The sequence below is a fragment of the Cupressus sempervirens genome, chromosome 11 (genome assembly GCF_028749045.1).
Source record: "Cupressus sempervirens isolate cs-2001-9-10 chromosome 11, ASM2874904v1, whole genome shotgun sequence".
NCBI classification, from domain to species: Eukaryota; Viridiplantae; Streptophyta; class Pinopsida; order Cupressales; family Cupressaceae; genus Cupressus; species Cupressus sempervirens.
Window position 1 is genome coordinate 643,338,729 of NC_143128.1, and position 18,058 is coordinate 643,356,786.

General features: G+C 34.0%; 1 pseudogene; it reads left to right on the top strand.

Moving 5' to 3' along the window:
• Nucleotides 1–18,058, top strand: part of LOC149531400 (putative aldo-keto reductase 3) — a 49,002-nt pseudogene that overhangs the window by 19,002 nt on the left and 11,942 nt on the right.

The following is an 18,058-nucleotide window of genomic DNA, read 5'->3' on the forward strand; positions in this document are numbered from 1 at the left end:
TTCTTCATTTACCTTGCTTTGCTCGGTGAACACTGAGTTCTTCATTTACCTTGCTTTGCTCGGTGAACACTGAGTTCTTAATTTACCTTTCTTTTCTTGGTGAACACTGAGTTCTTCATTTACCTTGCTTTTCTCAGTGAACACTGAGTTCTTCATTTACCTTGCTTTGCTCGGTGAACACTGCTGAACTGCCCATTCACTCAGTAACCTCTGAAATGCTCGGTGAGAACTATTTACCTGTTGAACTTATAAGGTAACCATTGAATGCTTGGTATATACTATAGACTAAGTGATGAGCTCGGTAAGCATTCAGAACCAAATAAGTGTTTGCACTAATGACAAATATATCATAATTCCAACACTTTGACTAATGGTAATATTTAACACCTTATCATCTAAAGAATTTTCGAACAATTTAGTTTGAGTCATGTCCAAAAGGTGTTTAACATGTGGATAATATATTTTTGAGTCAACTCTCAATCTAAGAACATCTCTTGAATTAGGTGATACTCTTGTATTATCATGCCAAAATATTTCAACCAAACTTTTTACTTCATTAGTAAGTTTCATATTAGATCTCTGGAGTCTACCACTAGAAGTCCACAAACTATTTGCTAGATCACATTGAAAGTTAACCCATCTCTTTACAATTCTTTCTAAAGTCTTAGGATTCAAATTAAGATATCCACTTATGTTACTAATCAATCTTTTTTCAATAGTTGATTTTTTAACTAAAGTTGTTGTTATTGCTCGTCATGCTACATACTTATCTTTAGAGTGACTTCTCTTTTCGATAACATCAAAGGCACTAGCAATAGTTGGTACAACTTATTTTAAAGAATGATTTTTATTCTTGGGTTTTTCAAATATTCCTAACCTTTTTATTACTTTTCACATTTTAAATATTTCAATTAGTTGCAACATCAACTAATATTTAAACCCAAATTTCATATTATAAAAAAATATCTATATAATCTATTAAAGCATATGTCCTAATTTGTCTCCATGAAACCAATCCATGAAGATTATTTAGCACATCATTAGAAAAATGATAATTATGTTTACACACTTTAGTATCATTAAGACAGGTTTGTTCAGTACTTGGTGTTTCCATATCTACATTCATACCATTGTCATTCTCAATTCGCATTTCATTTTCAATGTTATTTGGAATTTGAATCTCATTTTCATTTTTTCTTGGTATTTCTTTCAGGGCTTGCATTTCCATTGGAGTTTGTTGTGCATGATAATTTGGCAATCTATTCTCATGATGAAAACCTAAATCATTTAAATTGTAATCTACTTCTACAAAATCACCAATTTCATCATGAGAAAAAACTCAAGAGTTTGGAGAAACACATGTATTGAATGTTTGATTAGAATGTGCACCTGAATCTCCTTGTATTGGGTTCTCTTCTTCAACCTCTTCATCTATCATGGTATCCTCAATGTCTATCTCTTTTGAAACATTTCTCACCTCTCTAATTCTTTATCTTTTCTCTCATTGAAATTGCACTTCATTCTCTTCATTTGTTACAATCTCTTCATTTGTCAGAACTTTTATTTTCTTCTTTCTTCATTGTTTTGATCCCATGTTTGCTCCAATTTTTAATTCAAATCAATAGCTTAAGAATTGTAGAAGATAACAAGAAAAAAAAATAATTGTGATAAAACTTCACTGTTGCAACTCAAAACTGTCATTCAATCATTGCAATGATTGAAAAGTGCTTTGTGGGGCATCTTTTGGGGCCCAACAAGTAATCTAGAATTGGGTACTCGATTTTTAAACAATTGGGTACCCGATATTTAAACAATCAGGTACCTAATTCTAAATTGGGCACCCAATTTTCAAATAATTGAGTATTGAATTGCTTAAATATTAGGTGCTTGATTCTAATAATGACTAAATTAGAACCACGAATCTGACTTTTGAATTGCAAATCGGGTGCCTAATTCTAATGCCATGGGTGAGAATTTCCCTTTGCCATCAGGATTTTCCTTAGGGAAAGGCAGGCCATAGGATTGGTGGGACCAAGTCTATGCCTTTATGAACCAAATTTATTCTTAAGGCATTTAATTGACAATTTTAGGGATTGTCATAATTTTTATACAGTCGTGCCATTGAATTTTTTGACAAAACAAAAACCCATCATAGGTCATACTACTCTAATTTCAAAAATGTAAATTTTATATTGTTATGAGTTCATTTACTATTTTTGTATTATTTATTAATCAAAAATGTCTTTTAAACATAAAATAGTGAGATTCAATAAAAAATTTAATAACTTTTTTTTTATTTTTCATATTTCTTGAATTAATTTACATGTCATCAATCTTCAAACAATTCTTTTGAAGTCAAAAATAAATTTTTATAAATTTTTTAATATTGATTAAATTATGGTGTCTGTACACAAGAGGTTTTATAAATTAGCTTAATCATCAATTAAAAATTAATTTAAAGTATTCATTAAAAAATTTAAGAAAAGTATTCTCATCAATCTTTGGTGTGTTGTAATTTCATTCAAAAGAATTCACAAAAAACCATTTAGCTGTGTCAAATTATGGTGTCTATACACGAGTGTGGCATGGTTCTGAAACAAACATTTTGAAAAAGTGAATTTTAAAGATCCATACCAAAAAAAAATGTATCATATGGGTATACAAATAAATTACATATTCATAAAGGAGATTCCAAGCACTACAATTTTTATTTTTGAAGTTTTTTAATATCTAAATGCCTCAAATTTTGGCATCAATTGACAATATAATTCAAAAATAGGAAAAACACTTCCACTTTTTGGCTAAAAGTGAGACCCAACTTCTTGCACTAACCCCTCGATGACTATTGGTGTAATTAAATATTCACTAATTACAGTTAAGCTTACTTAGGATATGCATTGCATAGTAGTCTGTGATTGAGACACTTAGGAGTTTGCACCTCAATTAAACACATGGGGTAGGAGAATTCCACTCTAGGTGGTCATAGTTGGTATCTCATTCCACCTTTAGTGCACATATCACATTAGCATCCTCATCATCGCACATACTGCATTGCATAATGAAGGATGATCCACCTTTTGTGGACATGTGATTCCACCTTGTGTGGGTGATAACTTATTTTCTCCTTATCGTTGTCTCTTATCGCCTCTCTTATATAAGGAGACCTATTATGTACATTTCAAATCAATCCATTGGATGTCAATCAAGTCCATTATCAATAATAGCATTCATGCATCTTCATGCATTGTCTTGCCATTCTCTTGTGGAAGTTATCTTGGTCTTTCATCTAACCTTGGGGGTGTTGTAGAGTCACCTAAAACTCTAACAGTGACAACACACTTGCTCAGGTCCTATAGAGCTTGGTACATACATACTTATGTACATGAATTAACCTATATAGAGTAGCTTGATCACAGTCATGACCATCTAACTTTTCCTAGTAAATGACTAAGTGTTTAACACTAATAGACAACAATAGTTAGAGATACTAACATTCATTACTTGGCTAATCAACACACATGCATCATGTGAACTCTTTACTTTGAAACTTGATTCACACTTTCCTCTATTTGATATATATTGTTATGTTCTTTTCTTGGCTATCACCTTATATCAATAGTTGTCATCTTCTTCCTTATCCTTTATATAGGCATTGTTTTACCGATTAACCTCATTCATTAGGTTTTTCTTGAATTATCTCGAGCACCCATTCTATAACATGTCAACTTAGATACAATGTATCTAAAATTTGGTAAAATGTTTTATGTATCGTGCTAGCTATAATTCACCTTGAAAATTGAATTTTTCTCAAATCACAAACCTTTCCTTAAATATCTTCAATTAGATCTTACCTAGCTAATTTAATCTGTAGATTTCAATAAAAAAATTCTTCCCTTTCTTAGAATGTTCTATATTTATCCAGCTTCTTTATGACATGCACATCTTTATAACTCATCACCAAGTCATGTAAACAACAATCAAACCAATATTACCTTGTTAAAGAATGATTCATCAATCACCCACTGAATCTCATACACTTAAAATTAATTCATCATTTCATATTCTAACTAAATTACCCACTTTTTCTTTTCTCAACACCACATTCTAAAAATAATTTGGAAACTTGCATAAATTAGTAGGTCAGTGGTTTTCACATAAATGACAAAAAAAAAACCAATCTAATTCTCCTACTTTCCTTTCAGTGATTGGTTTGCTAACCTCATTCACCATCAACACTAGCTTATTAGTTGTAGTAACAATCTGATCTAGAATTTGTTCATGTGTTTCAAAGATGTCATGTGCACTTCTACAGTAATTGCATTTTAATCACCCGATATACTTCCATTAAGCCAATTCAACAAATACATAATCCAATTGAATCAATAGAAACATTAAATGGAATACACAATAATACAAAGATATCCTCTAAGTGTACATGTTTGAAAGGAGTTAGGTTTACCATTGTCACACCTTATATCCATTTGGAGTTAGGCTAATCTAATTTGGGTCCTTTTGGAAGGTTATGCATGAAGGTCTATATTTTCCTTTCCCAAATATACATATAATATTGGGGGATCGATATAAACATTATCCTACATGTATCATTGTGACACTGATTTTTATGTTACAAATATATAGGGATAGATGTGACAAATATATTGTACATTTATGATGAGTTTGATCATTGTGCATTGATTTGGGTTTTTACACCATATGTTGTGCTCAATGCCGGAGGGGTAGATTGATGGATTTCATTGGGATTATTATAGAGGAGATTGCTTTAGCATTAATATTTTTTTCATTGATGTCAACATATTTCTTTTCCTCACAATGTTTACATTTCATTGTGTGGAGAGATTGGATTGATGTGATTTCTTTATTTTAAGTTAGAAAGTGCTCAATTATAGATGGATTAATGGATATATTTATATGAACGCTCTTGGATTGAATTTGTTAATATCAAAATTTTAGTGAGCAACAATGAGCTAGTCAATGTTATGTTTGTATGTCTTTTCTAGTTATTTTGGTAATGACAATGGTGTAGTATTTAGATCAGTTATGCAATATATCTTGTTGCTACCCTAGTGGTATGTTCATGATTCAATATGTGTTCTTATCTAGAGTACTTCATGATTTTGAGACATGTAAGTTATTTTTATTTCATGATAGGTATTGCCTAGCAATGTTCATGATGAATAGTGTATAGTTGATAATGGATTTAAAAACAAAAATGTTTTTGTTTCTATTATGATATTCAATTGTTCTTCTTATTATTTATAAATAGTGTTACATTATTATTATTGGATTGCATTGGCTTATGTGAATGGATTTGGAAGATTTCATGTAGTGTGTTGATGTATTCTTGGCTAAATTGGTTGGTTAGCATTTTTATTTAGATTGGAAGCACATGATCTATAGATTATGTAATGTTGGAGATTATTTGTTTGTCATATCTATCTCCTAATGGACATATCTTGGATAACATTAGTTGTGGAATATTATTTTGGCTATGGTCTTAATCTTGGTCGACTCCATTTATGTTGATATATTATATAAAAGGATGAAAATATTATGTCTTTCCAAGTGAATGATGATGATGAGAGTATGAGATGTGAAGATGTACTTTATTGGAACAATATATTTATATTGACATATATAATTTAGTTCATAAATTAGTGAATTTTCTCCAGAATGTATTGTTGTCCATTTTAGGGTTATTGCCCTTGTTGTATCCTCAAGGTTGTTACCCTCTTGTGTTTTGAGTAGCATGCTCCATACATCACTCATATTTTACCTTTAAAGTTGTTTACATGCTAGTAAAATATCTAGTAGGTTTGACTACCATGATTGTTTATCCTTAATAGAGTATCCACACAAAACAATATTTTGTTTTGTGTGCTTCTTTCTTTTCTTTAATATTTTGAATTAATGCTAAAATAGGTTTTGAGGGGACCTGAAACCCCTTACAAAAACATAAGATATACAACTAGGTTTTACAAGGACCTAAAACTCAAAGTTCATAGTAAAGTGTAAAAAACAAAGTTTATAGGGATCTGAAATCATAATTTAAACAAAATACTAACCCGGGTTTTACAAGGACCTGGAAGTTGGAGTTAAAATTGTAAAAAGATGAAAATAACAACAACAACAAAAAATAGAACCAAAAAACTGACCAGAGACCAGACACCTATAAACCAGACCAACAACTAGATTAGCTCTTTAACAAATTTTGCTAATTTCTTGCCAGGCTTTGTTGTACTCTGAAGGATCTCTTTTTTAGTAAACTAGGAACCTCACCAACTGCCTTCTTAGTACTCTATCTTGTTCTTTTGCTCGGCCCACTAGGGATCTTTTCCACCATAGCCTTAGGAGACACAATCTCCTCATTACTCTTTCCCCCTGAACTAGCAGCCATGATGCATAAGCTAGAAGTCACCATCTCCATTTTTTGCTGGCTGTCTTTGACCAGCTGCCGAAGTTCCATTTCAAACTCTTTTAGTTTCTTAAGAATATTCCCAACTTGATTTTCTAGTTGGGTTCTCTTAGCTCTTTCTTCTTCCAGATCTTTTTGCATTTCACCCATTTTCTTCTTAAGCATGACTATTTCATTATAGAGCTAGGAGTCTACTTAGAGGGAAGCATCCACTTTCATCTTGGCTTTATAAAGGAGGGATATCTTGACCGAGTTAGTTTTATCTCTAATCTCATCACTACACTTTTTACTAGAATCATTGGTAATTTCTTGATTTTCCTTGAGATAGATCTGATTCTTAGAAATTGTTCCCTTTTATTCCATTATCTCCTTCTGATTCTCTTTATTCAGGCATTGGTCTTTAATGACAAGGGCTCTTCTTAGTTTCTATATCCTCAAGACTCTTAGCATCAAAAGCATCCTTTTCAGTGGGAGTAGGATGATCATTCTAGTTCCCCTCGTTCTGCTCTGAGGTTTCAAAGAAATATTTTGACTCCACATTCCTATCTTTACTACTCTCCCCCTCATGCTTAACTGTAGAAATACCCCTACTACCAGAATAACTATCCAGATTAGAGCTCAAATCCCCCATTTTCGTATTATCCTCTTCATCTCCAGTTTTCTTAGACTCTATATTTTCCTTAATACTTTTCTTCTTTTTCTCCCTCTTAATCTCATTCTTAGAACTCTTGCTATCACTAAAACCCTCCTCAGTTTTAACCTTAATTTTCTTAGCACTCATCATTTGATGAGGCTCATTACTGAATGATTTACGCTTCTTCTCTATTAAAGGAGAGGGTTTTCAACTAAAAGAGGGGTACAAATTTTATTGAATACCAGAGAAAATAGAATAAAAGAAGAAACAAAGAGAACTACAGAGGTTTATCCTAGTCCACAAGTTGATCCAGCATTTGAGATAAATCAAGGGGAAGCATCCTGTGATCAGTAATGTTCCAATCCGGCACATGCTTAGAGTCCCATTTAGCCAAACAATCAGCCACACCGTTCCACTCATGAGAGATATGCACAAAAGACACAAAATCCAAAGAATTTCATAATTGAATGATCTGCTGAATAACTAGAGCCAAATGCTAGTCCACATCCACAACCACCTACAAGTCCGTCTCACAGATAATTCTTCTCCAGCCATGTTTTTTTTTTTTCCATGTTGACAACACTGTTACTTCATTATTTTTATAGTAATTTTCAATTAATAAAATAAGCTCCTCATGGAGCACTGGTCTAGATTCCTGCTTCCTATGGGCCTAAAGATTATGAAGTAGAGAGAACTTCAAATAAAAACGGAAAGACATCCTATCTTTATACCAGAAATGGTTTAAATATACAAAATAAAATTTTATGTACTCTTTTTGGTCCTTTGTCAAGAATGAAGTATTCGGAAGTTTTCGGAAGTTTCTTGAAAGCTACATTCGAAATACTTATTTCCTTTCTGAATTTTAACCCACACATTGCAAGATCGGTAATCTCCACTTTGAAATCATCTGTCATATTCACTGTAACTCCATACATAGTAACCCTTTCTTCAGTCCAATTCTTAAAAGAAGTACTCAGTGATATTTAGTTAGTGAATTGTTTTATGGATCATGATTCATTGTAAAATAGATTCACCCTCACCCCACCCCACAGATGTGAGTGTTGTCATGATATTCCAAATAGCATTGGAGCATGTGTTCCAAATAACATTTGGAGAATGTGTTTTACTAGAAGGCTAAAAAGGCCCGATACGATTGAGCACTCCTCAGTTGTTGTACCATCAATTGAGCACGACATTGTAACACATTTTTTAAAATTTAAGAAGGATGTGATAAATGGTTGTTTCTTTTACACAAGTTAGTATTCATTGAAATTAGTCAGAACCACTAGTTGTGGACACGCAGCTCCTATTTTTCTGACTATTGAAAAATGAATAAGGAAAAGCAGCATCAAACAGCAAGCTTGTATGCTGATTGAAATAATTGTTTATGTTTGAAACCTTCTGTTTACAGTTTCTAATTGTCTTCCCAATTTATCTCATTAAAATATAAACTAAAACATTCTCTAATAAACATTAATTGGAAACTATCATTTTAACTCATTAATTGAAAACTGCTTTTTAAAAACTTATAGTACACTCAATCGATGCGTCCATTACCTCTGCGGGTGTGTCTGCTGCAATCTTATTTCAGATATAATAATATAAGTAACCAAGCTTGGAGGAACATAAATGAACATATTTATCTAGGTTTATAATATTATTTCAAATCATCGTGCTTAAAAATTTGGCCGGTACTTTTATCTATGTCAGGAATGGAGGCTCAGAAATCAGGAATGGTTTCGCAGAATAATTTAAATGGACTGACCTGCAAAATTCTAAATAGAAATTGTTATGGTGGTGGCGAGCTTGGTCATTTTGTAATGGATTGCCCCATGAAGAGGAGGAATAATACTGGTGCAGTACTGTTCAAGCCTAAGAACCAACAAAAATATTATTATTTGCATCAGAAATCAAATGTAATGGCAGAAACCAAGCAAATTAAAGAACAATCCAGAGATTTAAAAGAACCCAGGGAATGTTTTGATTCTCATATAGAATATATCAGTGATTATTTCCCACTAACATTGAATCTTCACTTTCTTTCCGTGAGCTAGAAAATGTTAATGCCTTCCATACAGTGGATGGAAATGCAGACTTTAAATTAGATTCTAGTTGGGAACAGATTTTCTTAAAAGATGGTTTAGTGACTGAAAATGTTGAAGTTGGACGTACTGTGGAGGAAAATCCAAGTTTGGAGTTAGACTCAAATTGGGAACATATCAACTTCAGCGAGGAAGATCATATTTAATTCTCTCAAAAAAAAAATCATTTATAGCATTCCTTACATTAGCTTCAGAGCGCTCATTCCATCTTCATTAAAGTCTTAATCTCTTACTCATCATATTGTTTAAATATTCTACACTAAAACTTATAGTAGGTTTCAACTTTGTTAAAAAGTTCAATAGTTCTTGGAAAACTATCATTTAACTTTGAATTTTAGATTAAAGACAATTGGGATAATTTATCATTTAAAACAAAACAATTTAAATGGAAATTTTTAAATGCTTATATACTTTTCTAATGAATTTAAGAATATTTTATAATTTTTGAAAAAATTATATTTTCTAATGAATTAATCTTGTACCAAAACAACTCCTCTAGCACATTCAAATTCATAGCCAATTTATCCTTTAATATATATCAAAATTAAAAGTGTTGTAATGGATTATACTACACTAGCACTTGTCATGGATTAAAAACGTTGACAACCATTATTATCAATAATAATAGATCACAAAATAGAAACATATATAAATCAAAATTCATTTAAAATTGAGAAATATACAAAATTCTTTGTACAATATTAAAATTGATTAATTTAAACACTTGTTTTTTTGGCTGCCAAAATGAGGACTACATCATTTTTTCACTAAGATAAGCTTATACACTACCCACTTATTACAAAGAAAAAAATTGTTTTCCAAGAGGCATCTACAATCGTAAGAAATATTAAAAAAACTCTTTAAATATCCTCTATAAGATAGATATGATCTGTTAATTGAGGGTTACAGATATTTTGAATGTGGTAAAACAAACCCTTGAAGTTTGTAACATCTACAAATTATTTAGAAAATGCATCTTTTGCTTTTTTTTTAACAAAGTTTAATATCAACACTTGTCATGTGGACAATGGTGTATTGTCTCATTATGGATCAACATATTATGGCTTCTGATTGTGGTTATCTTGCTAGCACGCAAATTAATCTGTAAATGAATGCAAAATGCTATATAAATTTGTTTCACTAAAAGAATTTGATTACCTTTCTCTTTATTTGAGCATATAGATTTATTTACGAATTTTCCATGTTGATAATCCAAGTCTATGCGGGGGAAGGTGTAAGAACCATGTCCTACTTGACAATTACCACATCATACAATTGTCAGAATTAACAAAGTAGAAACTTGGTTTGAAAAGTTATGAACCATTCGTTAACCAATAATCGAGATAAACAATTGAATTCTCCATAACCAAAAGTAATTTATAATATTTTTCCAAAGATGCCGATCACTATATCATACATCCATCAAATGTGTAATTAAATAATATATCAAGATCAATAAGGTTCGGTCTCCAAAGCCATTAGACATTGTCCATTTGCTATCTAAGATGGGAGTGTGGCCTAAGCACTTTTACAATACCAACCATGGAGTGTTTAGCTCGTTTGGGTCCTTCTTAACACGAAGAATGCCTTGAACCTAACACAAGAAGCCTAGCAACTTGAAAGAAGAGGATCGGATGGAACTGGTGTAGCTGTGTGATATATTAGTTTACATATATGTGTAAGTAGCTTAAACACAAAATGTGGCAAGGAAAAACATAACAACATATATATATATATATATATATATATATATATATATATATATATATATATATATATATATATATATATATATATATATATATATATATATATATATATATATATATATATATTGTAGAAGAAATCATAGCATGTCTATTCATATGCAAGAATAAAATCTTAGCATATCTACTCATATGCAGAAAAGTAAAGTATGACATAGAAACAAAGTGTGATGTATTTATTCAATTAGAACTAATGGTAAGAGAGAAACAAAGCATAATATATCCATCTCTAACCCTCCCTTTTAAGCCACATTACACCTAACCATGAAGGAGTCTAAAATTCACCTAGTATAGAAATTACATGTTTAAGAGTGCATTAATCCATAGAACCTTTTGCTAACTTAAGGAGTAAGTTCAGTTCAACCTAATACTCATCTACATTTGAGCATTTTAAAAGTTTCCAAAAGGGTATTCATTCTTTGAGTTTCACAATATCACAATGAATTAAGACATAATAGGATTAATCAAAATCCCATCCATACTTGCGAACAAGCTATACTTTTTACATCACTTATCAATTTAGACAAAACCACCTATACTACCATCAAATCTCAGAAGTAGCAATGGATTCAATGCACCAGATAATAAAATTTGCACATGACAATCTTATATCATATTCATTCAATGCCTCAGACATTAGGAGTTAAGGAAAGAAATTTGAACAAAGAAGTTAAAAAAATAAAACTACTTAACCAATTTATTCTCTTCCAATCTATAACCAATTGGATCATACATCTTAAATTTAGGCACCTGATTTCTAATATAAAATGATGCATTTTCTATCCATGATAGTTAATACATCCTTGAAGTGTGTTTATTCTAGTTTTAGTGTTCAAGCTAGATTCAAAATTCTTGGCAGTGTTTGCTCAATAGTTTAATGATCTCCTTACATTTCTTCTAGATTATAATTTCTACCAAAGGACAATTGGAAGAGAAAAACATTGTGTTCAAGACATCTAGAGGAATATTTTCTATAGAGGTCTCAACATGCGATTTGCATACATGGTAGTAGTAATACACATCAAGCACTAGTGATTGAAATGTGTAAATTTATGTTTATATCATGTACATCTAATAGGAAAATTCTTCCTAATGTTCACTAGTCTAAGTTAATGAGAGAATTCAAACTCCAATCAGTTACTTCACTAGCCTACCTTCTCTTTTAAAAATAAAAGATTTTCTACTCATATAAGAATGGTTTTTCTAGATGTGTAAGGGTTAATGGTATTCCACAAAATCTACTATGGTAGAGTCATTCATATGTTAAGTTCTAGAGCCATTAAATCTTCATAAATTCACATGCGTTATGGCTCACTAAGAATGGATGTAGCAAGGAGAGGGGGAAGATACACTCAAGGTTATTTTAGTTACACACATTTCTCACACACAGCTAATGCATTACAGAAGTATTTAGGCATATAAGACCATCACATCCATTTCATTAAGCTACATTTAACCAAGCTTATATAGATTTATTCTCAAATTGAAACTAAAGAAATTTATGTAAAAAATAAATCACAAACTCAAAAAAATTTCTCAGCACAAGAAGGTACCGATTGATAGTTTTCTCGACACGCAATGGATGCCAAGTGATAGGTAGTAGGTGACGAGTGAACTCGGTACATGAAGGAGCCAAGTAGCTTGGTACTAAGGGCAACTCGGCATAAGAGTGCATTGAGTGAGATCGATCAAAAAAAGAGAAGGTGGAGCTCAACTCAATGGTCACTGAGTGAACTTGGTCAACAAGGATATCGATTGAACTCAGTATGAACTATAAAATAGAGAACTCGGTTAAAGAGTAAGATGAGTGTGTTGTTTAATAGACTTACATTCTGGACATTATGGCCATTAAAACATAGAGGGGATAACTTTAAAACTTGCAAGTATAAATATCTTAAATGAAAACTATGTAATATCTAATAGAAGGGAGACAACAATGAGCCAAGTATGGTTGTTTGCTTGCTTGATTTTCTATTCAAGTAAGTTAAAACTATTACAAAATCTAGGAGCATTCAACTTCAACCAAAAAACCCTAATAAATTCAAATTGATACAACTTTAAACTTTAAACTTACAACACAAATGATTGCATACAACAATGCTTGGAGAAATCACTACTTCTTAGGACATAACAATATGAAATTATAGAATAAAAAAAGGATTCAACACGTGTCGAAACTTCCTTCTATCTTATGAACTTTCTACACTTTCTTAGACTCTACTCTGATTTGTTGATCTACTCCTTTTCTGCTTTATGCTCTACTCTGCTCTCTTCTCTTCTCTTCAATTGGTCGAATGAATTAGATTCATTTCTTTGGTCTTTCAACAAATTTTTTCCCCTCTCATTTCAAATTCAAACTCACCTACCTACATTCAATATTTCTGATTGTTGTTACTATAGGTCGTTAGGGTGGTAAGTGGGCATTTGACTCAAGGGGCAACCACTCACGCATGAGATATTTCAACACTCCCCCTTCATCCTGAGCCAAAAAAAAAAAAAATCAATCTTGATCCAAATTAACTACACCAATACACTCTCTTTGGTGCACAAAAGTTCTAATGCCTAAGGGCTTAGTAAAGATGTCTTCTAGCTACTACTTAGACCTGCAAAATTCCATTTTGATATCCCCATTCTCCACCAACTCTCTAATGAAGTGATCTTTGATCTCTATATGCTTGCTTCTCCCATGGAAGATTGGATTCTTAGACAATGCAATTTAGGAGATGTTGTCACAAAAGATTGTGGTTCCATTCTCTTCCCTTTCATTCAAATCTGTTAAGATCTTTCTTAACTAAATAGCTTGACATGCTATTGCATTTGCTACTATATATTCAATCTCTACTATAGATTGAGAAACATTAGGTTGCTTCTTGGATGCCCATGAAATAACACCCAATCCTATATAGAACATGTATATGGAAGTGCTATCATCTAAACTTCTAGCCCAATCACTATCTGTGTAACCAACCAACTTGAAATCATTATATGTAGTATATAAAATCTAAAATCCCTTGGTACCATTCACATACCTTAGGATTGTATTTCCAACTTGCCAATGGGAAGCCTTTAGTGTTTCCATAAATTTGGAAATCAAACTTACTGCATGCGTCATGTCTGGCCGAGTTATAGTCAGATACATCAAAATTCCAACCATACTCTTGTATAATGTTGAATCACTAGTACATTTAAGACCATTTTTCGACCATTATTGGTTGAAATTTTGACCCAATTTTTGACCAAACTTCGACCAAATTCGACCAACCCATTGGTCGGAATTTTTTCGATCGAAATTTCGACCAACCTTCTGGTTGGTCAAAATTTTGACCAATAGGTTGGTCAAAAAACCTCCATAGCCATGGTGCAAGTTCTGTCAGAAACTGGTCGAAATTTCGACCAATGAAGGTAGAAAATTTTGACCAATAAAGGTAGAAATTTCGACCAATGAAGGAAAAAAATTTTGACCAATAAAGGTAAAAATTTCGACCAATGAAAGTCAAAAATTTCGACCAATAAAGTAGAAATTTCGACCAATGAAGGTCAAAAATTTTGACCAATGAAGGTAGAAATTTCGACCAATGAAGGTCAAAAATTTTGACCAATGAAGGTAGAAATTTCTACCAACAGGTAGGTGTAAATTTTTTTCAGGCATTCTATAAAACAGTCACATGCCTTGCGTAGGATATGACATTTTGCATGCATCCTGCACTCATCCGGCTGATGATGGATTACAGAGAGTGATCTAAAACCATGATACTAAAAAACACACACAATCAAATCCAAAACGAGCTTGCATTACAAATGGATTGTGGAAATCTGAAATTGTTAATTTTGCATGCATGTCTACCAGGACAAATATATGTTTAAGTTGTGATTGTCCTGGTAGACATGCATGCAATTTTACCAATATCAGATTTCCACAATCCATTTTTAGTGCAAGTTCATTTTGGATTTGATTGTGTGTTTTTTAGCATCATGGTTTTAGATCACTCTACGTAATCCATCATTAGCTAGATGAGAGAGAGTGCAGGATGCATGCAAAATGTCATATCATACGTAAGGCATGTGAACTGTTTTATAGAATGCTTGAAAAACACTAACAGTAACTAATATGAAAAATATATAATTAGTTATATGATTGAGACAAATCATGTACCAGTGAGTTGGTCAAAATTTTGACCAGAAAAATTTTGACCAATGGGTTGGTCCAATTTGGTCAAAAATTGGGTCGAAAATTTGATCAATGAAGGTCAAAAAATGAACCCAAATGCACTAGTGCAAGTATGCTCGCCAAGTTGACTCTTTGAGTTCAATCATCAAGTCACCCCACCAAAGTGCCTCATCAAGGTCAGTCTTTAGGTCTACTCATCAAGCTTGCTCACCAAGTTAGCTCGCCATGTCACGTCTCTAAGTGGCCTCGCTAAGTCGGCTCACCAACTTGCCCCACCAAGTTGCCACTTTAAGCCCACTCACCATGTTAGATCGCCAGGCCGACTCCCCAAGTTAGCTCGCCAAGCTGACAATTGAAGTATGCTCACCAAATTGACTCTCTAAGTTCGCTCGCCAAGTCTGCCCCCTAGGCCAACTCTCCAGGTCAGCTCACCAAGTCACCCCCACCCAGTCACCTCAACAAGTTGACTCATTAAGTCAACTCACGAAGTTGACTCACCTAGTGGTTTTACCACCTTGCCCCAGCAAGTGGGCTCACTCCGTGTGCTTATGAAGTTGCCCCATAGAGTTGCTTCTCTAAGCTCGCTCACCATGTAAACTCACTTGGTCGGCACGCCAAGTTGACACTTTAAGTTTTCTCATCAAGTCACCCAACCAAAGCACCTCATCAAGGCCAGTCTTTAAGTACACTTAGTAGGTCAGTTCACCAAGTTGCTTCACAAAGTCGCCTCACCAAGTGACCTCGATAATTCAGCTCACCAACTTGCACCACCAAGTTGCCACTTTAAGTCGACTCGCCATATCAACTTGCCAAGCTGACTCCCATAGTCAGCTCACCAAGCTGACAATTCAAGTACGCTCACCAAGTCAACTCTTTAAGTTCGCTCACCAAGTCCGCCCCCTAGGTCAACTCTCCAGGTTAGCCCACCAAGTCACCCCTACCAAGTCACCTCAATGAGTTGACTCTTTAAGTCAGCTCACCAAGTCTACTGTTCAAATACACACACCAGGTCGGCTCGCCAAGCCCACCAAGTCATGTCACCAAGTCAATTGTTTGAGTACACTCACAAAGTTGACTCTTTAAGGTTGGATCACCAAGCCAGCCCACCAATTCATGTCACCAAGTCGCCTCACCAAGTTGGCTCGCCCACATGTCCCACCAAGTCCTCAAGTCTGCTCGCCAAGCCGACAATTCAAGTGCGCTCACCAAGTCGACTCTAAGTTTTCTCACCAAGCCCATCCCCTAGGTCAACTCTCCAGGTCAGCTCACCAAGTCACTCCCACCCAGTCACTTCAATGAGTTGACTCTTTTAGTCAGCTCACCAAGTCTACTATTCAAGTACGCATGCTAGGTTGGCTCGCCAAGCCAGCCCACCAAGTCATGTCACCAAGTCGATTGTTCGAGTACGCTCAAAAAGTTGACTCTTTAAGTTTGCTCATCAAGTCGCCCCACCAAAGCACCTCATCAAGGTCAGTATTTAAGTCTGCTCACCAAGTCAGCTCGCCAAGTCGCTGCACCAAGTTGACTCACCTCTCGCCTCACCAAGTGGACTCACTAAGTCAGCTCGCCAACTTGCCCCACCAAGTTGACTATTCAAGTATGCTCGCCAAGTTGACTCTTTGAGTTCGATCATCAAGTCACCCCACCAAAGTGCCTCATCAAGGTCAGTCTTTAGGTCTGCTCATCGAGCTTTCTCACCAAGTCAGCTCACTATGTCATGTCTCTAAGTGGCCTTGCTAATTTGATTCGCCAACTTGCCCCACCAAGTTGCCACTTTAAGCCCACTCACCATGTTAGATCACCAGGCCGGCTCCCCAAGTCAGCTCGCCAAGCTGATAATTGAAGTATGCTCACCAAGTCGACTCTCTAAGTTCACTCACCAAGTCTGCCCTATAGGCCAACTCTCCAGGTCAACTCACCAAGTCACCCCCACTTGCCCCACCAACTCGCCACTTTAAGTCGACTCGCCATGTCAGCTTGCCAGGCCGACTCTCCTAGTCATCTCGCCAAGCCGACAATTCAAGTACGCTCACCAACTAGACTCTTTATGTTCGCTCACCAAGTCCACCCCCTAGGTCAGCTCACCAAGTCACCCCCACCCAGTGCTTATTGTGAACAAACCAATCTGGATCATAAGAGAAGTGATTAGAGATTATTATGAAAGGGTGCGATTGAAAAGAGAGATAACTCACGTCATTTACAACATGACTAATCATTTCTAATGAAAGCTATAAAAAGGTAGTCCTATCATTCAACTCAGGATGATTGGAAGAACTTATTATATTTTGTATCTCACAATGATCACTCTGTAAGAGAGCATATTGCCTTTGGCACCCATTCAGTGCAGGCATATAAAGTCCACCATCAGAAATGGCATCATCTTTGAGTATATTTATATTGTCATATCAGACAACTTATCACATTATTTAGAGCATAAATATAAAGTTATATCAGAGATGGCCTGCATATTTGCAAATTCTTACTTGTATATCGGACACAACAAACAGTACAAGGTACTGAGAATTTCCTCAATCATTGCATGTAATTTCCTGTATATCAGAAATAGAAAATATATATCATCTTGATTGTTATGCAATCATAATTATTTTGATCTGAACCATACTGTATATGCATTTGGAATTAAGAATCATTCAAATATTACTTTAATACAAGAAACTATTTCTATATTCATTGAATTGTGAAGAATTCAAGTAGTATCTCATAATCAGAAACATAAGGAAATTACAACCACCAAATTATGTGACTGAGAAGTGAGTCTGTAGTTGCTCATTTTACTATAGACAACATTTTCCTAAGAAGCTTTACCCCAGTCAGGAATTGATACTCCAATGACACATACTCACAACCACTAGTTTTCTGTCCACCAGGGTCCCTGCCAGTATTTGAAGGTTGCATATGATGCATGACTACTACTAGGATTTTCTCCACAAAAAT